This window comes from Scyliorhinus torazame, chromosome 24, assembly GCF_047496885.1.
Source record: "Scyliorhinus torazame isolate Kashiwa2021f chromosome 24, sScyTor2.1, whole genome shotgun sequence".
In the NCBI taxonomy this organism is placed as follows: Eukaryota; Metazoa; Chordata; class Chondrichthyes; order Carcharhiniformes; family Scyliorhinidae; genus Scyliorhinus; species Scyliorhinus torazame.
This window is the reverse complement of record NC_092730.1, coordinates 33417600-33440842: the sequence shown is the minus strand read 5'-3', so window position 1 is coordinate 33440842 and position 23243 is coordinate 33417600. Positions and strand designations below refer to the sequence as shown.

Sequence of the window (23243 nt, the reverse complement as noted above, 5' to 3'; positions counted from 1 at the left end):
ACTGGTCTGATTAGTAAGTTTGCAGATGACACAAAGGTTGGTGGAATTGCGGATAGCGATGAGGTTTGTCAGAGGATACAGCAGGATTTAGATCTTTTGGAGATTTGGGCGGAGAGATGGCAGATGGAGTTTAATCCGGACAGATGTGAGGTAATGCATATTGGAAGGTCTAATGCAGGTAGGGAATATACAGTGAATGGTAGAACTCTCAAGAGTATCGAAAGTCAGAGAGATCTATGTCTACAGGTCCACAGGTCACTGAAAGGGGCAACACGGGTGGAGAAGGTAGCCAAGACGGCATACGGTATGCTTGCCTTCATTGGCCAGGGCATTGAGTACAAGATTGGCAAGTCATGTTGCAGCTGTCTAGAACCTTAGTTAGACCACACTTGGAGTATCGTGTTCAATTCTGGTCGCCACACTACCAGAAGGATGTGGAGGCTTTATAGAGGGTGCAGAAGAGATTTACCAGGACGTTGCCTGTTATGGAGGGCATTAGCTATGAGGATCGGTTGAATAAACTCGGTTTGTTCTCACTGGAATGACGGACGTTGAGGGGCGACTTGATAGAGGTCTACAAAATTATGAGGGGCATAGACAGAGTGGATAGACAGAGGCTTTACCCCAGGGCAGAGGGGTCAATTACTAGTCAATTACATAGGTTTAAGGTGCGAGGGGCAAGGTTTAGAGGAGATGTACAAGGCAAGTTTTTTACAGAGAGGGTAGTGGGTGCCTGGAACTCGCTGCTGGAGAAGGTGGTGGAAGCAGCGACGATAGTGACATTTAAGCGGCATCTTGACAAATACATGAATAGGATGGGAATCGAGGGATACGGACCCAGGAAGTGGAAAACATTTTAGATTCGTCATTGGTCAGGCAGCATGGTCTTGACGGGCCGAAGGGCCTGTTCCAGTGCTGTACTTTTCTCTGTTCTTTGTTGTTCTTTGAGCGGGTTTGCTATTGAGGAATGGTTAGACAGACTGCACTTGTTTCCAGTGGAGATGTGAAGACTGACAGTTGATTTGATTGAAGTACATCAGATTTTGAATGGTCTTGACAAGGTGGACGTGGAAAGGATGTCACTGCTTGTGGGAGTGAAAAAAACGGATGTCACCCTTTTCGGACGTAGATGGGGAAATTTCTCCCTCTCAGAGAGTTGTGCGACTTTGGAACTCTGCCTCAGAAGGCGGAAGGAAAATTGATTATTTTTAAGGCGGAGATTGAAAGATTCTTGTTCAGCAAATACATCAAAGGTTTATCGGGGTTACATACAACCATTGCATTCAGCCAACTACCTGGATGCACAAGCGTTCGTTTGTTTTACTTGATATATGAGGATAAATTCAGAGTCCTACACCATGGTGAAACGGTCTTTAAATGACGTGTTCGTTTCTTCACGTGTTCAGCACTGATATATTCTCTGGGGCGCAAACCTGCTCCCGACTTCATTCAATGATCGTCGTGATAAAAAAATAACAACAGGGCTCGTCCGGGATTTGAACCCGGGACCTCTCGCATGTTATCGCAAATGGAAAACCCTAAGCGAGAATCATACCCCTAGACCAACGAGCCCAATCACAGTTATGACTCACTCAAACCAGCTTATCATTATCTCCCGAAGCTTATTGTATCAGCTCAATCCTAACCTGCACATCTTTGGACTGTGGGAGGAAACCAGAGCACCCGGAGGAAACCCACGCACACATGGGGAGAACGTGCGGACACCGCACAGACAGTGACCCAAGCCGGGAATCGAACCTGTGACCCTGGAGCTGTGAAGCAATTGTGCTAACAACTATGCTACCGTGCTGCCCCTAACCGCTTCCCTGGCCCGACACTCATCCCTGGAGCATCTCGAAAACAAGGACTCCTACATCAGACTCCTATTTATTGACTACAGCTCCGCCTTCAACACCATAATCCCAGCCAAGCTCATATCAAAGCTCCAAAACCTAGGACTTGGCTCCCCACTCTGCAACTGGATTCTCGATTTTCTGACCAACAGACCACAATCAGTAAGAATGAACAACAACACCTCCTCCACAATATTGCTCAACACCGGCCCTCCGTAAAGCTGCATACTTAGCCCCCTACTCTACACCCTGTACACACACGACTGTGTGGCAAAACTTGGTTCCAACTCCATCTACAAGTTTGCTGACGATACGACCATAGAGGGCAGGACCTCGAATAACGACGAGTCAGAATGCAGGCGGGAGATAGAGAACTGAATGGAGTGGTGTGGCAACAACAATTTCTCCCTCAATGCCAGCAAAACTAAAGAGCTGGTCATTGACTTCAGGAAGGAAAGTACTGTACACACCGCTGTCAGCATCAACGGGGCCGAGGTGGAGATGGTTAGCAGTTTCAAATTCCTAGGGGTGCACATCTCCAAAAATCTGTCCTGGTCCACCCACTTCGACGCTACTACCAAGAAAGCACCACAGCACCTATACTTGCTCAGGAAACTAAGGAAATTCGGCATGTCCACATTAACCCTTACCAACTTTTACAGATGCACCAAAGAAAGCATCCTATCAGGCTGCATCACAACCTGGTATGGCAACTGCTCGGCCCAGGACCGCAAGAAACTTCAGAGAGTCGTGAGCACCGTCCAGTCCATCACACGAACATGCCTCCCATCCATTGACTCCATCTACACCTCCTGCTGCCTGGGGAAAGCAGGCAGCATAATCAAAGATCCCTCCCACCAGCTAACTCACTCTTCCAACTTCTTCCATCGGGCAGGAGATACAGAAGTCTGAGAACGCGCACGAACAGACACAAAAACAGCTTCTTCCCCACTGTCACCAGACTCCTAAACGACCCTCTTATGGACTGACCTCATTAACACTACACCCTGTATGCTTCATCCGATGCCAGTGCTTTTGTAGTTACATTGTATATGTTGTGTTGCCCTATTATGTATTTTCTTTTATTCCCTTTTCTTCTCATGTACATCTCAGACACTCAGAAGGTAAGTAAGTGATTTTTACTTTTATACCTTTTTTCAAATTGTGTGTGTCGGGGGGAAACTGAAGTGACATCACAGAAAAGCTGTGGCCAGAGTTTCTGGTTGGGATTCTAACCTAAATTTTTTAAAAAATTTGAGTATTTGAGAACTAATTAAACATAATAACTTCATTATAATTTAGAGGATATCTAAGCCAGAGATCGGAGAGTATTATAGTTAGCTATCGCATTTCTATTAGAAATCTAGTGCTAGGAAACAGATAGTTGACAGTAACTTTGCAATTTTAAAAAAAGTATTAAAAAAAAAAGAGACAAGTTTTAATTTTAATTAATTGACGCAATGTCAGTTAGAGGGGTGCTGTGCTCTGACTGTGAGATGTGGCAGGTCAGGGAGGCTTCCAGCGTCCCGGATGGCTTCATCTGCAGAAAGTGCACCCAACTGCAGCTCCTCACAGACCGCATGGTTCGGTTGGAGCAGCAATTGGATGCACTTAGGAGCATGCAGGTGGCGGAAAGCGTCATAGATCGCAGTTATGTAAATGTGGTCACACCCAAGGTGCAGGCAGAGAAATGAGTGACCACCAGAAAGGGCAGGCAGTCAGTGCAGGAATCCCCTGTGGTTGTCCCCCTCTCGAACAGATATACCCCTTTGGATACTGTCGGGGGGGATAGCCTATCAGGGGAAAACAGCAGCAGCCAGAGCAGTGGCACCACGGCTGGCTCTGATGTTCAGAAGGGAGGGTCAAAGCGCAGAAGAGTAATAGTAATAGGGGACTCTATAGTCAGGGGCACAGATAGGCGCTTCTGTGGACGTGAAAGAGACTCCAGGATGGTATGTTGCCTCCCTGGTGCCAGGGTCCAGGATGTCTCCGAACGGGTAGAGGGAATCCTGAAGGGGGAGGGCAAACAGGCAGAGGTCGTTGTACATATTGGTACTAACGACATAGGCAGGAAGGGGCATGAGGTCCTGCAGCAGGAGTTCAGGGAGCTAGGCAGAAAGTTAAAAGACAGGACCTCGAGGGTTGTAATCTCGGGATTACTCCCTGTGCCACGTGCCAGTGAGGCTAGAAATAGGAAGATAGAGCAGACAAACACGTGGCTAAACAGCTGGTGTAGGAGGGAGGGTTTCCGTTATCTGGACCACTGGGAGCTCTTCCGGGGCAGGTGTGACCTGTATAAGATGGACGGGTTGCATCTAAACCGGAGAGGCATAAATATCCTGGCCGCAAGGTTTGCTAGTGTCACATGGGAGGGTTTAAACTAGTATGGCAGGGGGGTGGGCACGGGAGCAATAGGTCAGAAGGTGAGAGCATTGAGGGAGAACTAGGGAATAGGGACAGTGTGGCTCTGAGGCAGAGCAGACGGGGAGAAGTTGCTGAACACAGCGGGTCTGGTGGCCTGAAGTGCATATGTTTTAATGCAAGGAGCATTACGGGTAAGGCAGATGAACTTAGAGCTTGGATTACTACTTGGAACTATGATGTTGTTGCCATTACAGAGACCTGGTTGAGGGAAGGGCAGGATTGGCAGCTAAACGTTCCAGGATTTAGATGTTTCAGGCGGGATAGAGGGGGATGTAAAAGGGGAGGCGGAGTTGCGCTACTTGTTCGGGAGAATATCACAGCTATACTGCGAGAGGACACCTCAGAGGGCAGTGAGGCTATATGGGTAGAGATCAGGAATAAGAAGGGTGCAGTCACAATGTTGGGGGTATACTACAGGCCTCCCAACAGCCAGCGGGAGATAGAGGAGCAGATAGGTAGACAGATTTTGGAAAAGAGTAAAAACAACAGGGTTGTGGTGATGGGAGACTTTAACTTCCCCAATATTGACTGGGACTCACTTAGTGCCAGGGGCTTAGACGGGGCGGAGTTTGTAAGGAGCATCCAGGAGGGCTTCTTAAAACAATATGTAAACAGTCCAACTAGGGAAGGGGCGGTACTGGACCTGGTATTGGGGAATGATCCCGGCCAGGTGCTAGATGTTTCAGTAGGGGATCATTTCGGTAACAGTGACCACAATTCAGTAAGTTTTAAAGTACTGGTGGACAAGGATAAGAGTGGTCCTAGGATGAATGTGCTAAATTGGGGGAAGGCTAATTATAACAATATTAGGCGGGAACTGAAGAACATAGATTGGGGCGGATGTTTGAGGGCAAATCAACATCTGACATGTTGGAGGCTTTCAAGTGTCAGTTGAAAGGAATACAGGACAGGCATGTTCCTGTGAGGAAGAAAGATAAATACGGCAATTTTCGGGATCCTTGGATGACGAGTGATATTGTAGGCCTCGTCAAAAAGAAAAAGGAGGCATTTGTCAGGGCTAAAAGGCTGGGAACAGACAAAGCCTGTGTGGCATATAAGGAAAGTAGGAAGGAACTTAAGCAAGGAGTCAGGAGGACTAGAAGGGGTCATGAAAAGTCATTGGCAAATAGGGTTAAGGAAAATCCCAAGGCTTTTTACACGTACATAAAAAGCAAGAGGGTAGCCAGGGAAAGGGTTGGCCCACTGAAGGATAGGCAAGGGAATCTATGTGTGGAGCCAGAGGAAATGGGCGAGGTACTAAATGAATACTTTGCATCAGTATTCACCAAAGAGAAGGAATTGGTAGATGTTGAGTCTGGAGAAGGGGGTGTAGATAGCCTGGGTCACATTGAGATCCAAAAAGACGAGGTGTTGGGTGTCTTAAAAAATATTAAGGTAGATAAGTCCCCAGGGCCTGATGGGATCTACCCCAGAATACTGAAGGAGGCTGGAGAGGAAATTGCTGAGGCCTTGACAGAAATATTTGGATCCTCGCTGTCTTCAGGGGATGTCCCGGAGGACTGGAGAATAGCCAATGTTGTTCCTCTGTTTAAGAAGGGTAGCAAGGATAATCCCGGGAACTACAGGCCGGTGAACCTTACTTCAGTGGTAGGGAAATTACTGGAGAGAATTCTTCGAGACAGGATCTACTCCCATTTGGAAGCAAATGGACGTATTAGTGATGGCAGGACGGTTTTGTGAAGGGGAGGTCGTGTCTCACTAACTTGATAGAGTTTTTCGAGGAGGTCACTAAGATGATTGATGCAGGTAGGGCAGTAGAGGTTGTCTATATGGGCTTCAGTAAGGCCTTTGACAAGGTCCCTCATGGTAGACTAGTACAAAAGGTGAAGTCACACGGGATCAGTGGTGAACTGGCAAGGTGGATACAGAACTGGCTAGGCCATAGAAGGCAGAGGGTAGCAATGGAGGGATGCTTTTCTAATTGGAGGGCTGTGACCAGTGGTGTTCCACAGGGATCAGTGCTGGGACCTTTGCTCTTTGTAGTATATATAAATGATTTGGAGGAAAATGTAACTGGTCTGATTAGTAAGTTTGCAGACGACACAAAGGTTGGTGGAATTGCGGATAGCGATGAGGACTGTCTGAGGATACAGCAGGATTTAGATTGTCTGGAGACTTGGGCGGAGAGATGGCAGATGGAGTTTAATCCGGACAAATGTGAGGTAATGCATTTTGGAAGGGCTAATGCAAGTAGGGAATATACAGTGAATGGTAGAACCCTCAAGAGTATTGAAAGTCAAAGAGATCTAGGAGTACAGGTCCACAGGTCATTGAAAGGGGCAACACAGGTGGAGAAGGTAGTCAAGAAGGCATACGGCATGCTTGCCTTCATTGGCCGGGGCATTGAGTATAAGAATTGGCAAGTCATGTTGCAGCTGTATAGAACCTTAGTTAGGCCACACTTGGAGTACAGTGTTCAATTCTGGTCGCCACACTACCAGAAGGATGTGGAGGCTTTAGAGAGGGTGCAGAAGAGATTTACCAGAATGTTGCCTGGTCTGGAGGGCATAAGCTATGAGGAGCGATTGAATAAACTCGGTTTGTTCTCACTGGAACGAAGGAGGTTGAGGGGCGACCTGATAGAGGTATACAAAATTATGAGGGGCATAGACAGAGTGGATAGTCAGAGGCTTTTCCCCAGGGTAGAGGGGTCAATTACTACGGGGCATAGGTTTAAGGTGAGAGGGGCAAGGTTTAGAGTAGATGTACGAGGCAAGTTTTTTACGCAGAGGGTAGTGGGTGCCTGGAACTCATTACCGGAGGAGGTAGTGGAAGCAGGGACGATAGGGACATTTAAGGGGCATCTTGACAAATATATGAATAGGATGGGAATAGAAGGATACGGACCCAGGAAGTGTAGAAGATTGTAGTTTAGTCGGGCAGTATGGTCGGCACGGGCTTGGAGGGCCGAAGGGCCTGTTCCTGTGCTGTACATTTCTTTGTTCTTTGTTCTTTGTTCTTTGTTAATGATCTGTTGAGCTGCTCACAGAAAAATACTTTTCACTGTACCTCGGTACACGTGACAATAAACAAATCCAATCCAATTCAATCCGGTCAGTGGTGTTGTGTGGAAAGTAGGATTCAGTCTGTGGAACTCCGTGTCCCATACTCTATATGTTCAGAGTGACCATTGCACAGTCCTTGTGGAGACAAGGCCCCATCTTCACATTGAGGATTCGCTCCATCGGGTTATTTGACACTACCACCCTGCTAAATGCGATCAATTTTGAAATATAATTCACGTATATTTCAGTCTCTGACACTGTATGACAGAGTCAGATTCATTCCATATTTATAATATTCCGGTAATTCCTAGGATTGTTGCACATCTACTGTAACAATCTGTCTTTGGGATTCAGTTTGGGACTGTCTGAGAGTCCGTCATTCATTCAGCATCTTTCATTCTCTGAAATTTGTGTGAAAGTCGAACTAAATCTGTAATGATCAATCTCTGATATTGTTATTGAGTGGATCAAATCATTATGTTATTTGCCAGTTTCCGTTAAAACGTCTGCATATCAGAATCATGACAACACTTTCAGTGGCGTTGCGCTTGTGTGTCCCTTGGGGGAGGGGCATATAGGCATTTGGGTGGTGAATGAATCTTTACCTCTCAGTCTCTGATGTGCACAGTAAGAAGTCTGACACCACCAGGTAAAAGTCCAACAGGTGTGTTTCAAACACTAGCTTTCGGAGCGCTGCTCCTTCCTCAGGTGTATGAAGAGGTATGTTCCAGAAACATATATATTTACAAATTCAAAGATGCAAGAAAATGTTTTGAATGCGAGCATTTGCAGGTAATTAAATCTTTACAGATCCAGAGATAGGGGTAACCCCAGGTTAAAGAGGTGGGAATTGTCTCAAGCCGGGACAGTTGGTAGGATTCCGCAATCCCAGGCCAGATGGTGCGGGGCGAATGTAATGCGTCATGAATCCAAGGTCCCGGTTGAGGCCGTACTCATGTGTGCGGAACTTGGCTACAAGTTTCTGCTCGGCGATTCTGTTGTCACGCTTACCCGGAGATCAGAGGCTGAATGCCCTTGACTGCTGAAGTGTTCTCCGATGTGTTCTCTGGTGTGACATGTGAATATTCGAGTCATTCTCTATCTGCAGTCTCTGCTGCTGTGTGTGGCTCAGGTCTCCCCAGACCAACGAGCCAGCCGCTGATTTGATCTCAGTTAAAATAACTTTTAATTGCGTCCCAAAGCCCATCAGTTTCCCCACAATTATAAATCAGAAATGTGAATGAACAATGTGACATTTATCTCTCTGTTCTGGTGATGATCAGAAGCAGTGATGTCAGATTTCACCACTCGACAAGTCGGCCTGTGGTTGTGCGTCGGCAATATCGTGTTTATGTAATTCTGCCAGTCAGTGGGTTCAGTTGGCATTTTAGGAGAAATTCGAAGCCATCATGACTTCCCCAGTGGTCTCATGGTTAAGGTGTGAGTGATGTTAATCATGATGTGATCAAATGTGTGTCTGTTTCAGTCTTTCCGCGGGGAGTTTTCAAGCTGAGGAGAAACATGTTGGACATGGTCTGGGAATGTTTCACTCCGGTCCATTCCCAACATATCCTGATCTGATGGGATGGGCTTTTCCTTCCAATCGTTGCAGGAAACATTATTAATATTGATTAATATTGGTTAATTATCATTTATAAAGTATTGTTTTATACGTTTAGTGTAGTTTATTTAAAAATGCTGATTACCAGACGCGATAAATTTTTGCTTTCATTCCTTAAACAGCCAAATTGGGTGAAAACCATCAATGAGAGGCAATGGGAGCCCCGGTCTTTTGTGTGGTCAGTGGTTTGTTTATGGAGCTGAGTAAATATTCCGGAGCAGAGCCGCTGCGAGCGGGTTTAGAACCTCCGCCGGGATACAATAATGTGGGTTTGCCGTTTGTGTCCACACATCTGGATAGGAATGGAGCTGCTGTTGCACGGGCAGCTGGACAAGCAAGAGGCACAGATATTGACCAACTGCACCCGCTCCAAATAGATTCCCCAAATTACCGAACAAAACAAAAACAAGCGCAACTGATCTTTTATGGTATTATGACATTCTCTCTGAAATCAATATACCAACACCTCTTGAAGATTCGATTTGCTGTAAAAATTCACTCTGAACTGTCTCAATGTCAGCCGTAATTCCTTCCGAGCTCTCAGACAGGCGCTGACTGGTTAAAAGTCTGCTTCACTTTTCAATGTCCGGCTCAATAAAATCAATCACAGGCCCATGATCTGCTTTCCTCCTGTTCTCAGACACATCCACTTTGTACAAGGGCGCACTAACTGGTTTTCAGAGTGAGAGTCAGACTGCAGTCACCTCGTTCTCTCTCGATCCCTTTATCCCAGAACCACCTCACAACCAGGAATGGAACTTCTCACAGAGCCAAGAATGGAATAGTTTGTCGATTCTTCCACTGATTCAGGCCGGTCCATCACCAGGACGTATTCGTCCAAAAGAGTTGGGGTGAGATGGGGCTGAGTTTCACTGTGTATCCAATCAGTCCCCGGAGAAGCACAAAAACAGTGAGTGAGGGAGAGAGAAAGAAACAAAGAAACAGATAGAGAGATAAAATATGTTCCATTTCTACCACGATCTTTTTACCCAGAAATGCATTCAGCTGAATGAAAGCAAATCACGTTTCCATCTTTATATTTTGTTCAAGGTTATGTCGCTGGACTGGGAATCCAGAGGTCTGAACTAACCCTTGGTGGCAAGACTTAATAAATCTGGAATTGAAATTTCGTCTCAGTAATGGCGCAGAAAGGTTCTGCTTCAGAGAGGACATATTTCCACAACAGGGAATGATTTGACACAACCACAGTGAAGATCTGTCACAGGCAGAGTCACGGTTCCACGACAGAGAGAACAGTTACACAGCAGAGAGCTCAGTTACACAGCAGGGTGCACAGTTACACAGCAGAGAGCTCAGTTACACAGCAGCGAGCACGGTTCCACAGCAGAGAGCTTATTTACACAGCAGAGAGCACGGTTACACAGCAGGATATACATTTACAAACAGGGCCTATATGTGTGCAGCAGGAAACACATTTTCGTAAATAACCAGTTTTTCCATCTCAGTATCTTGCTGGTTTGCTCGGCACCTTTTCTGTGTGTCATTGTGTGTGTGTCCTGATAGTCTCTTCCTGCTTTACTGTGTGTCTTTCTCTGTCTGTCACAGCCGTGCTGATGTTACGTATTAATCTCACTTTTCCCAAACAGACATTGTGATTGATAGATACAGAAAGATTTCCACACTGACATTCAGTACCAATGTTTGATAGAAACTGAATCCCACCCTCACATACAGTACTAGATATTGACTCATATTGAAGGAACCCTGCTCTCACAAACTGTTCCACAGACTGAGTTGCAGAGTGTTCCCTCCACTCGCGAACACTACCTGTGATTTCCAGATCCAGAACAAATCTCAGTCAGGTGAGTAGCAGAGTTTGATGGGTACGACATGGATTCCACAATCACCTTCTCTCCGCCACATAACCAGACGCAGTCGGCACTCGGAGTCTGTGGTCCAGATAAGAACATAAGAACTAGGAGCAGGAGTAGGCCATCTGGCCACTCGAGCCTGCTCCACCATTCAATGAGATCATGGCTGATCTTTTGTGGTCTCAGCTCCACTTTCCGGCCCTAACACCATAACCCTTAATCCCTTTATTCTTCAAAAAACTATCTATCTTTATCTTAAAAACATTTAATGAAGGGGCCTCTACTGCTTCACTGGGCAAGGAATTCCATAGATACACAACCCTTTGGGTGAAGAAGTTCCTCCTTAACTCAGTCCTAAATCTACTTCCCCTTATTTTGAGGCTATGCCCCCTAGTTCTGCTTTCGCCTGCCAGTGGAAACAACCTGCCCGCATCTATCCTATCTATTCCCTTCATAATCTTTATATGTTTCAATAAGATCCTCCCTCATCCTTCTAAATTCCAACGAGTACAGCCCCAGTCTACTCAACCTCTCCTCGTAATCCAACCCCTTCAGCTCTGGGATTAACCTAGTGAATCTCCTCTGCACACCCTCCAGTGCCAGTATGTCCTTTCTCAAGTAAGGAGACCAAAACTGAACACACTACTCCATGTGTGGCCTCACTAACACCTTATACAATTGCAGCATAACCTCCCTAGTCTTAAACTCCATCCCTCTAGCAATGAAGGACAAAATTCCATTTGCCTTCTTAATCACCTGTTGCACCTGTAAACCAACTTTTTGTGACTCATGCACTAGCACACCCAGTTCTCGCTGCACAGCAGCATGTTTTAATATTTTATCATTTAAATAATAATGCCTTTTGCTGTTATTCCTACCAAAATGGATAACCTCACATTTGTCAATATTGTATTCCATCTGCCAGACCCTAGCCCATTCACTTAGCCTATCCAAATCCCTCTGCAGACTTACAGTATCCTCTGCACTTTTTGCTTTTCCACTCATCTTAGTGTCGTCTGTACACTTGGACACATTGCCCTTGGTCCCCAACTCCAAATCACCTCTGTAAATTGTGAACAATTGTGGGCCCAACACTTATCCCTGAGGGACACCACTAGCTACTGATTGCCAACCAGAGAAACATCCATTAATCCCCACTCTTTGCTTTCTATTAACTAACCAATCCTCTATCCATGCTAATACTTTCCCCTTAATGCCATGCATGTTTATCTTATGCAGCAACCATTTGTGTGGCACCTTGTCAAAGGCTTTCTGGAAACCCAGATACACCACATCCATTGGCTCCCCGTTATCTACCGCACTGGTAATGTCCTCAAAAAATTCCACTAAATTAGTTAGGCACGACCTGCCCTTTATGAACCCATGCTGCGTCTGCCCAATGGGACAATTTTCATCCAGGTGCCTCGCTATTTCTTCCTTGACGATAGATTCCAGCATCTTCCCTACTACCGAAGTTAAGCTCACTGGCCTATAATTACCCGCTTTCTGCCTCCCTCCTTTTTTAAACAGTGGTGTCACGTTTGCTAATTTCCAATCCGCCGGGACCACCCCAGAGTCTAGTGAATTTTGGTAAATTATCACTAGTGCATTTGCAATTTCCCTAGCCATCTCTTTTAGCACTCTGGGATGCATTCCATCAGGGCCAGGAGACGTGTCTACCTTCAGCCCCATTAGCTTGCCCATCACTACTACCTTATTGATAACAATCCTCTCAAGGTCCTCACCTGTCATAGCCTCATTTACATCAGTCACTGGCATGTTATTTGTGTCTTCCACTGTGAAGACCGACCCAAAAAACCTGTTCAGTTACTCAGCCATTTCCTCATCTCACATTATTAAATCTCCCTTCTCATCCTCTAAAGGACCAATGTTTACCTTAGTCACTATTTATTTTAAAATATATTTGTAGAAAATTTTACTCTCTGTTTTTATATTCTGAGCAAGTTTACTCTCATAATCTATTTTACTCTTCTTTATAGCTTTTTTAGTAGCTTTCTGTTGCCCGCTAAAGATTTCCCAGTCCTCTAGTCTCCCACTAATCTTTGCTACTTTGTATGCTTTTTCCTTCAATTTGATACTCTCCCTTATTTCCTTAGATATCCACGGTCGATTTTCCCTCTTTCTACCGTCCTTCCTTTTTGTTGGTATATACCTTTGCTGAGCACTGTGAAAAATCGCTTGTCGGGTTGTCCACTGTTCCTCAACTGTTTCACCATAAAGTATTTGCTCCCAATCTACCTTAGCTAGTTCTTCTCTCATCCCACTGTAAACTCCTTTCTATCAGCACAAAACACTCGTGTTTGATTTTACTTTCTCAGTCTCCATCTGTATTTTAAATTCCACCGTATTGTGATCGCTCCTTCCGAGAGGATCCCTAAATATGAGATCCTGAATCAATCCTGTCTCATTACACTGGACCAGATCTACGACCGCTTGTTCACTCGTAGGTTCCATTACATACTGTTCTAGGAAACTGTCGTGGATACATTCTATGAACTCCTCGTCAAGGCTGCCTTGACCGACCTGGTTAAACCAATCGACATGTAGATTAAAATCCCCCATGTTAACTGCTGTACAATTTCTACATGCATCAGTTATTTCTTTGTTTATTGCCTGCCCCACCATAATGTTACTATTTGTTGGCCTATAGATGACTCCTATCAGTTACTTTTTTGCCTTACTATTCCTGATTTCCACCCAAATGGATTCAACCTTATCCTCCATAGCACCGATGTCATCCTTTACTATTGCCCAGATGTCATCCTTAAATAACAGAGCTACACCACCTCACTTACCAACCACTCTGCCCTTCCGTATAGTTTGATTTACTCGGATATTTAACTCCCAGTCGACACCATCCTTTAACCATGTTTCAGTAATGGCCACTAAATCATAGTCATTCACGATGATTTGCACCACCATCTCATTTACCTTATTCTGATTATTACGAGCATTCAGGTAAAGTACACTTCTGTTGGCTTTTTTACCTCTGTTCTGAATCTTACCACCTCGATGAGTAACCTCTCCTAAGTTATATTTCCTCTTAACCTTTCTCCTGATTTTCCTTGTGGTTGAACCCATAAAGTCATGTAACAACCTGCCGCGTCGCTTACCATTCATGTTTTTACTTCCCGTTTTATTCCTTTTAGTATTCCTGGTCCTATTCACGGAGCTCCCCTCAGTCACTGTACCTTGTACTGTCGCCCTTTTTGATTTTTGACTATGGCTTCTCTGCCTTACACTTTCCCCCTTACTGCCTTTTGTTTCTGTCCCTGTTTTACTACCTTCCAAATTCCTGCGTCGGTTCCCATCCCCCTGCCACATTAGTTTAAACTCTCCCCAACAGCTCTAGCGAACACTCTCCCTAGGACATCAGTTCCAGCCCTGCCCAGGTGCAGACCGTCCGGTTTCTACTGGTCCCACTACCCCCAGAACCGGTTCCAATGCCCCAGGAATATGAATCCCTCCCTCTTGCACCATCTCTCGAGCCACGCATTCATCCTATCTATCCTCACATTCCTACTCTGACTAGCTCGTGGCACTGGTAGCAATCCTGAGATTACTACCTTTGAGGCCCTACTTTTAAGTTTAACTCCTAACTCCCTGAATTCAGCTTGTAGGACCTCACCCCGTTTTTTTAACCTATATCATCTGTGCTTATGTGCACCACGACAGCTGGCTGTTCACCCCCCCCCCCCCCCCAGAATGTCCTGCAGGCACTCCGAGACATCCTTTGCCCTTGCACCAGGGAGGCAACATACCATCCTGGAGTCTCGATTGTGTCCGCAGCACCGCCTGTCTATTCCCCTTACGATTGAGTCACCTATCACTATAGCCCTGCCAATCTTCTTCCTGCCCGGCTGCGCAGCTAAGTCAGCAACGGTGCCATGAACCTGGCTGCTGTTGCCTTCCACTGGTAAGCCATCTCCCTCAACGGTATCCAAAGCGGTGTATCTGTTTTGCAGGGAGATGACCGCAGGGGACACCTGCACTGCTTTCCTACTCTTGCTCTGTCTTTTGGTCACCCATTTTCTATCTCCTTCAGTACCTTTCACCTGCGGTGTGACCAACTAGCTAAACATTGTTTTAACAAGGGTTTTAGAGACAAATAGCAGAATATTGCACAATGTCAGGGTATAAGATATAGAAGCATATTAAACCATTCAGCCCATCGAATATGCTCCGTATTGCAATGAGATCATGCTTGATCTGATATATGACGTGTTATGACCTCACACGGTGGCACGTTGTCACAGTGGTTACCTCACAGCGCCAGCAATCCGGGTTTAATTCCAGCCTTTGGTCACTGACTGTGTGCAGTTTGCACTTTCTCTCCGTGTCTGTGTGGGTTTCCTCCGGGTGCTGCGATTTCCTCGCACAGTCCAAATGTGTGCGGGTTAGGTGGAGTGTCCATGCTAAGTTGCTCCTTGGTGTTCAGAAAGTTGGGTGGTGTTACAGGGATGTGGTGGGGACACAGAGGCTCTTTCAGAGAATCGGTGCCGAGTCGATGGGCAGAATGGCCTCCTTTTACATTTTAATGATTTCATGATAACCCTCATGTCCACTTTCCCGGGTTTTTATCTCTACATTTCATGATGAAACTTTGAAACCAACATTCCAACCAAGCCCCAGGTACCAGTAACTTCTGAATGGTCGTTAATTTCCCGGCTGTCAATCATTTGGTCAGTCTGAGGAAGTCACATCCTGGAAATGTCACACATTGATCCAGTTCTAAAGTAAATTAAGTCGCTCTAGTCACTGATGACCATAGGCTGCTTTCCCCTTTGAGGGTGAGATCTGACTGGTGGTGATTTAACCTGAGGATCACCATACCTCAGGCGACGAGCAATAATAATAATAATAATAATCTGTTATTGTCACAAGTTGGCTTCAATGAAGTTACTGTGAAAAGCCCAAGTCACCACATTCCGGCGTCTGTTCGGGGAGGCTGGAACGGGAATTGTGAGAAAGCGGGATTTTCATGATTCAGTTCTAGTATAACCGTGTGATCTGAATCTAATTTATCTGGTGTTCTCTTAGACAATCTTGTCTCACAGTGAGGCAAACCTCACTGATTGGATAGACGAGTGATCGTTCTTCAGTCTTGTCATGGCCGGACCCGCTGAATATGGAGGCATATCCTGTGTGGCAGGATTTAGCTCCAACTCAATCTATAAGTTTGTGGATGATACCACTGTGGTAGGTCGTATCGCAAACACTGACGAATCAGATACAGGAGGTAGATAAATCACTTGGTTGCATAGTGTACCTAAAACAGCCTGTCTCTAAATGTCGGAAAGATCAAGGAACTGATCATCGACGCCAGGAAGCGTTGCACAACACACACACCCATCTACATCAATGGCTGCGAAGTGGAGATGGTGGATAGCTTTACATTTCCGGGTGTCACCCTTACCAACAGTCTGTCCTGGTCCACTCATGTTGATGCAACAGTCTAGAAACCCAACATCGTCTCTACCTCCTATGGAAGGAGAGGAAATTCGTCATGTCTGCATCGACTCTCACAAACGTCTACAGATGTACCACAGAGAGCATCCTATCGGGCTGCATCACAGCTTGGGATCGCAACTGCTCGGCCCAAGGTCGCAAGAAACTGCAGTGTGGTGACATCAGCCCAACGTATCACACAAGCTTGCCACCCGCACAGTGATTCTGTCTACAACTCCCGCTGCCGCAGGACAGCAGACAACATTATCAGTGACCCTCCCACCCAGGTTTTGCCTTTTTACAGATTATTCCATCAGGCAGAAGGTACAGAAGTCTGAAGACCCGCACATCCAGACATAGGAACAGCTTCTTCCCCACAGCTACTAGACTCCTCAACAACTCTCCCTCGGACTGACCTGTTCCCTGTAAGAACACTATTCAGGACGCCCTATGCTGCTCTTGCTCATGGGTTTGCTTTGTTTGGCCCCTTGTTCCGCACTGTAACCAATCACTGTTTGTCCATGTACCATTTGGCAATGTACTCTGTCGATTCTACTTTTTCTGTCTACTATCTATGTAATGTGTATGTTCCCTTGGTAGCAGAAAAATAATTTTCATGGGACAATAAATCAAATCAAAGTGGTTCCTCTCTCACTATCCGATCAATTCATCTCAATCAGAACAAGACTGAAATTTGAATTCCCGCTTTTCCAACACAACTCGCTGCAATCTGGCCTGACAACTTGGACTGGATTGTCACATCAGTTACTGCAGACCCATCTTGGAAAAATGAGTCCCACTTCCGAGCAACTAGCGGATGAAAAATCGACGAGGATGGGATTCGAACGCACAGAGAATTAGCAGTCCAACGCCTTAACCACTCGGCCACCTCAACCCACAAATGCATGCGTCAAAAAGTCTTAATTCGTGTTGCATCCATGAATTGATGGAAAATATGCGCCACTTTGTCTTCACGGGTTGGTTTAGCACAGGGCTAAATCACTGGCTTGGAAAGCAGACCAAGGCAGGCCAGCAGCATGGTTCAATTCCCGTACCAGCCTCCCCGAACAGGCGCCGGACTGTGGCGACTAGGGGCTTTCCACAGTAGCTTCATTTGAAGCCTCCTTGTGACAATAAGCGATTTTCATCTCATTTCATTTCATTTCAGCCCGGTGGTCAATGATAGAAATGCAGATTTTGTCAGTAAAACGAATTCCCAGCATATTCAGGGACTTTTGAGAATGGACAGATGGGAAACACTTCAATACCATGTCCAAGATGTTTCCACACAGTGTGAAAGGCCCCCGCTGAAAGACTGGAATCAACCATCATTTGACAGCAAAAGCAAACGTTCCCGGCTTCAGAGAGGAATCCGTCGATCATCGGAACACACACTTCACGATGGACATAGTCTGATCATTGAGTTACCGGTATCTCCAGGAAATAGAGTATATTCTTTCAGCGAGTCATGAAAGTATACTTGGAGCAGATTGATGATAAATTATTGTGTTGGGATGAGACTATTCCTGGTAGAAAGGTAAATTTTTCAGAAAGTGCCTCAATATTCAGCGGGTCCGTCCATGACAAGACTGAAGAACGATCACTCGTCTATCCAATCGGTGATGTTTGCCTTACCATGAGACAATATTAACAGAGACAACACCAGGTTAATTAGATTCTGATCACACGGTAAATATAGAACGGAATCATGAAAACCCAGCCTTCACAAACTTGCCCCTCGCCTGAGGTATGGTGATAATGAATGGCTTAGATAGGGTGGACGTAGGGGAGTTGTTTCCATTAGCAGGGGAGACTAGGACCCGGGGGCACAGCCTTAGAATAAAAGGGAGTCACTTTAGAACAGAGATGAGGAGAAATTTCTTCAGCCAGAGAGTGGTGGGTCTGTGGAATTCATTGCCACAGAGTGCGATGGAGGCCGGGACGTTGAATGTCTTTAAGACAGAAGTTGATAAATTCTTGATTTCTCGAGGAATTAAGGGCTATGGAGAGAGAGCGGGTAAATGGAGTTGCAATCAGCCATGATTGATTGGTGGAGTGGACTCGATGGGCCGAATGGCCTTACTTCCGCTCCTATGTCTTATGGTCTTATGATCCTCAGGTTAAATCACCACCAGTCAGATCTCACCGTCAACGGGGAAAGCAGCCTATGGTCATCAGGCACTCGAGCGACTTAATTTACTTTAGAACTGGATCAATGTATGACATTTCCAGGACGTGACTTAGACAGTCGGGAAATTAACGACCATTGAGGAGTTACTGGTACCTGAGGCTTGGTTGGAATGTTGGTTTTAAAGGTTCATCATGAAATCTAGATATAAAAACCCGGGAAAGTGGACATGAGGATTATCATGAAATCATTAAAATGTAAAAGGAGGCCATTCTGCCCATCGACTCTGCACCGACCCTGTGGCAGCGTCCCTATCTCTGCACCACATCCCTGTAACACCACCCACCTTTCTGAACACTAAGGGGCAATTTAGCATGGACAGTCCACCTAACCCGCACACATTTGGACTGTGCGAGGAAATCGCAGCACCCGGAGGAAACCCACACAGACACGGAGAGAAAGTGCAAACTCCACACAGTCAGTGACCAAAGGCTGGAATTGAACCGGATCGCTGGCGCTGTGAGGTAGCCACTGTGACAACGTGCCACCGTATGAGGTCATAACACGTCATATATCAGATCAATCATAATCTCATTAAAATACGGAGCATATTCGATGGGCTGAATGGCTTACTTCTGCTCTTACGTCTTATACCCTGGTATTGTGTAAATGTGTTCCGGTTCTTCTGTAAAACTCTTGTTAAAACAACACAGGCACCGCGTGTCACTGCATCTGATTATCTGGCGCAGAGAAGGTGATTGTGGAATCCATGTCGTACCCATCAAACTCTGCTACTCACCTGACTGAGATTTGTTCTGTATCTGTAAATCACAGGTAGTGTTCGCGAGTGGAGGGAACACTCTGCACCTCAGTCTCTGGAACAGGTTGTGAGAGCAGAATTCCTTCATTATGAGTCAATGTCTGGGACTGTATGTGAGGGTGGGTTTCAGTCTCTATTAGACATTGGTACTGAATGTCAGTGTGGAAATCTGTCTGTATCTATCAATCATAATTATTGTTTGGGAAAAGTGAGATTAATACGTAACATCAGCACGGCTGTAACAGACAGAGAAAGACACACAGAAAAGCAGGAAGAGACGATCAGGACACACACAATGACACAAAAAAGGTGCTGAGGTGGAGAAGGCCCTGTTTGTAAATGTATATCCTGCTGTGTAACTGAGCTCTCTGAAATGCAACTGTTCTCTCTCCATCGTGGAACCGTGAGTCTGCCGGTGACAGACCTTCACTGTGGTTCAGTCAAATCAATCCCTGTTGTGGAAATATGATCCGTCTGAAGCAGAACATGAGACGAAATTTCAATTCCAGATTTATTAAATCTTGTCACCAAGGGTTAGTTCAGACCCCTGGATTCCCAGTCCAGCGACATAACCTTGTGTTCCTGTTATGAAGACAGTTCATTCGGCATCAATATTTCCCGATAATAATATATACGCGCCCAACGTGGGGCTCGATTAAGAGACCCATGCTCTACCGACTGAGCTAGCCGGGCTGCTGGTGCAGTATCTATTAAACCTCTTCTTGAAGAGAGTTGCTGCGGTGCTCATTCGGAGGGTCAGTGCTGACTCGTTGGGCCGAATGGCCTCCTTCTGCGCTGGAGATTCTACGATTCTATGATCCAAGGAGGTTGATGCGGTGGAGTCCTTCTGCCATACTGCCCACTCCTGACACCATGTAGAAATGCTGGTCTCTCAATGACTGGCGACCAAGGAGCTGTAATAAAAAATAACTGATTTAATAATTGAGCAGCTGCTCCTGGCTTGTGCTCTGACCGCGATCCGGGGAGAACTGCCGGAATCCCGACACGTGATCATGTTAGTTGCGTCATCAGGTCATCATGTGACCATTCGGTCTGCACAGGTCTCCCTCTGTAATTTCTAGATTTCATCATTATAATTTTCTTCCAGACTGGGAAGTGTAGTGCTGCTGCATTTGAAAAGAAACATGAATTTCTAATATATTTCCAATTTAACTGATGTTGTTACACAAAATATTTATTCAGTGGAATTGTGCGTTTAGGGAGCTGAGATTTCCGAGTCTCTCCAAATCGAATGGTCATTTTCAACGAAAATTCAATCCCTCCACACATAAACCCCGGGGCCCCGTTGATCGTTTGAATGCAACAACTTCCTGGAGTGATTCCAGGCTGGTTTTAGAATTTTTCTATCGACCAAATTGATGTTGAATGACGCAGCTGTGATGGGCGAGTGGTTGGACTTCAAATGAAATAGGGTTTTCCCGCGCAGATTCGAATCCTGCTCGCAGCGACTGTGATTCGAAATGTTTGTTTAACTCCCCCGGGAAGCTGCCGGCTCGACAATTAATCGGAATTTCGGTTGGTTGTCTGTTAACGGTGTGAACATTTATCGAATACAGTTTTTTCGAAATACGTTCTTTTTAAAAACTAAACGGGGCTGGTTTAGCACAGGGCTAAATCGCTGGCATTGAAAGCAGACCAAGGCAGGCCAGCAGCACGGTTCAATTCCCGTACCAGCCTCCCCGAACAGGCGCCGGAATGTGGCGACTAGGGTCTTTTCACAGTAACTTCATTTGAAGCCTACTTGTGACAATAAGCGATTTTCATTTCATTCTTCAATATAAAGATAAATAAGGAACTCACTCTCAAAGCAACAATAAATAAATAATAACGTTTCCTGCAGCGTTTGGAAGGAGAAGCAGGAATGGCAGCGAATGGAAACGTGGTCTGATTTCATTCAACTGAATGTATTTCAGGGGGACATGATCGAGGCAGAAATGGAAAATGCTTGAATTTTTTTTTCTTGTTTTCTTTCCTTTGTCTCTCTATCTATTTCTTTGTTTTCTTTTCTCTCCTCACTCCTTGTTTTTGTGCTTCTCCGGGGGCTGATTGGATACACAGCGAAACTCAGCCCCATCTCATCCTAACTCTTTTGGACGAATACGTCCTGGCGATGGACGGGCCTGAATCAGTGGAAGAATCGACAAACTATTCCATTCTTGGCTCTGTGAGAAGTTCCATTCCTGGTTGTGAGGTGTCTCTGGGATGAAGGGATCGAGAGAGAACGAGGTGACTGCAGTCTGACTCTTACTCTGAAAACCAGTTAGTGCGCCCTTGTAGAAAGTAGATGTGTCTGACAACAGGAGGAAAGCAGATCATGGGACTGTGACTGATTTTATTGAGCCGGACCTTGAAAAGTGAAGCAAACTTCGAACCAGTCTTCGAAGAGCGAGAAGGGATCCAGGAGTTTACAGAGAGTGCAGCTGACTGGGAACAGAGTCGGAGGGCGAGGTCCAGTTGGTCCACAGGGCAGCTATATTCTGTAAGGTAAGAGGGGCTGGAGGCTAGGCCAGTTGCATGCTCCTCCTGTAGGATGTGGGTGGTGAGGGATACCACAGGTGTCCCGAAAGACTATACCTGCGGGAAGTGCACCCAACTCCAGCTCCTCGGAGACCGTGTTAGGGAACTGGAGCTGGAGCTGGATGAACTTCAGATCATCTGGGAGGCAGAAGGGGTTATAGAGAAGAGTTAACGGGAGGTAACCTCACCCAAGGTACAGGACAAGAGTAGCTGGGTTACAGTCAGGGGAAAGAAAACAAACAGGCAGACAGTGCAGGGATCCCTCGTGGCCGTTCCCCTTCAAAACAAGTGTACAATTTTGGATGCTGTTGGGGGGGATGAACTACCGGGGGAAGGTCCTAGCGGCCATGTCTCTGGCACTGAGTCTGGCTCTGGGGCTCAGAAGGGAAGGGGGAGAATAGAAAAGCAATAGTAATAGAAGATTCAATGGTTAGGGGAATAGATAGGAGATTCTGTGGTCGCGAGCGAGACTCCCGGAAGGTATGTTGCCTCCCGGGTGCCAGGGACAGGGATGTCTCAGATTTTGTCTTCAGGAGCCTTAAGGGGGAGAGTGAGCAGCCAGAAGTCGTGGTGCACATTGGTACCAACGACATTGGTCGTAAAAGGGGTGTGGAGGTAATAAACGAGTTTAGGGAGTTAGGCTGGAAGTTAAGAGCCAGGACAGACAGAGTTGTCATCTCTGGTTTGTTGCCGGTGCCACATGATAGCAAGGCTAGGAATAGGGAGAGAGTTCAGTTGAACACGTGGCTGCAGGAATGGCGCAGGAGGGTGGGCTTCAGGTATTTGGATAATTGGAGTGCATTTTGGGGAAGGTGGGACCTGTACAAGCAGGATGGGTTGCATTTGAACCAGAGGGGCACCCATATCCTGTGAGGGAGATTTTCTAGTACTCTTCGGGAGGGTTTAAACTAATTTGGCAGGGGAATGGGAACCGGATTGGTAGTCCAGCAACTAAGGTAGCCGATATTCAGGACTCCAAAGCGTGCAGTGAGGCAGTGGGGAAGGGAACACTGACAAAGGAGAGTACTCGCAGAAACGGAGATGGGTTGAAGTGTATATACTTCAACGCAAGAAGCATCAGGAATAAGGTGGGTGAATGCATGGATCGGTACTTGGGACTACGATGTGGTGGCCATCACGGAAACTTGGATAGAAGAGGGGCAGAAATGGTTGTTGGAGGTCCCTGGTTGTAGATGTTTCAATAAGACTAGGGAGGGTGGTAAAAGAGGTGGGGGGGGCGTTTTTAATTAGAGATAGTATAACAGATGCAGAAAGGAAGTTCGAGGAGTATCTGCTTACTGAGGTAGTATGGGTTGAAGTCAGAAGTAGGAAAGGAGCTGTCTTCTTGTTGGGAGTTTTCTATAGGCCACCCAATGGTAGCAGAGATGTGGAGGAACAGATTAGGGAACAGATTTTGGAAAGGTGCAGAAGTCACAGGATAGTAGACATGGGTGACATCAACTTCCCAAACATTGAGTGGAAACTCTTTCGATCAAATAGTTTGGATGGGGTGGTGTTTGTGCAGTGTGTCC

At 46.0% G+C, this 23243-nt stretch overlaps 1 non-coding gene across 1 annotated transcript; it reads right to left on the bottom strand.

Annotated features, from left to right (window-relative positions):
* Positions 1 to 1481: 1481 nt before the first annotated feature.
* On the bottom strand, positions 1482 to 1572 carry trnap-agg (transfer RNA proline (anticodon AGG)). Its single transcript is given in 2 exon segments — positions 1482 to 1517; positions 1537 to 1572. It is a non-coding gene; the product is annotated as a tRNA-Pro (tRNA).
* Positions 1573 to 23243: the final 21671 nt, after the last annotated feature.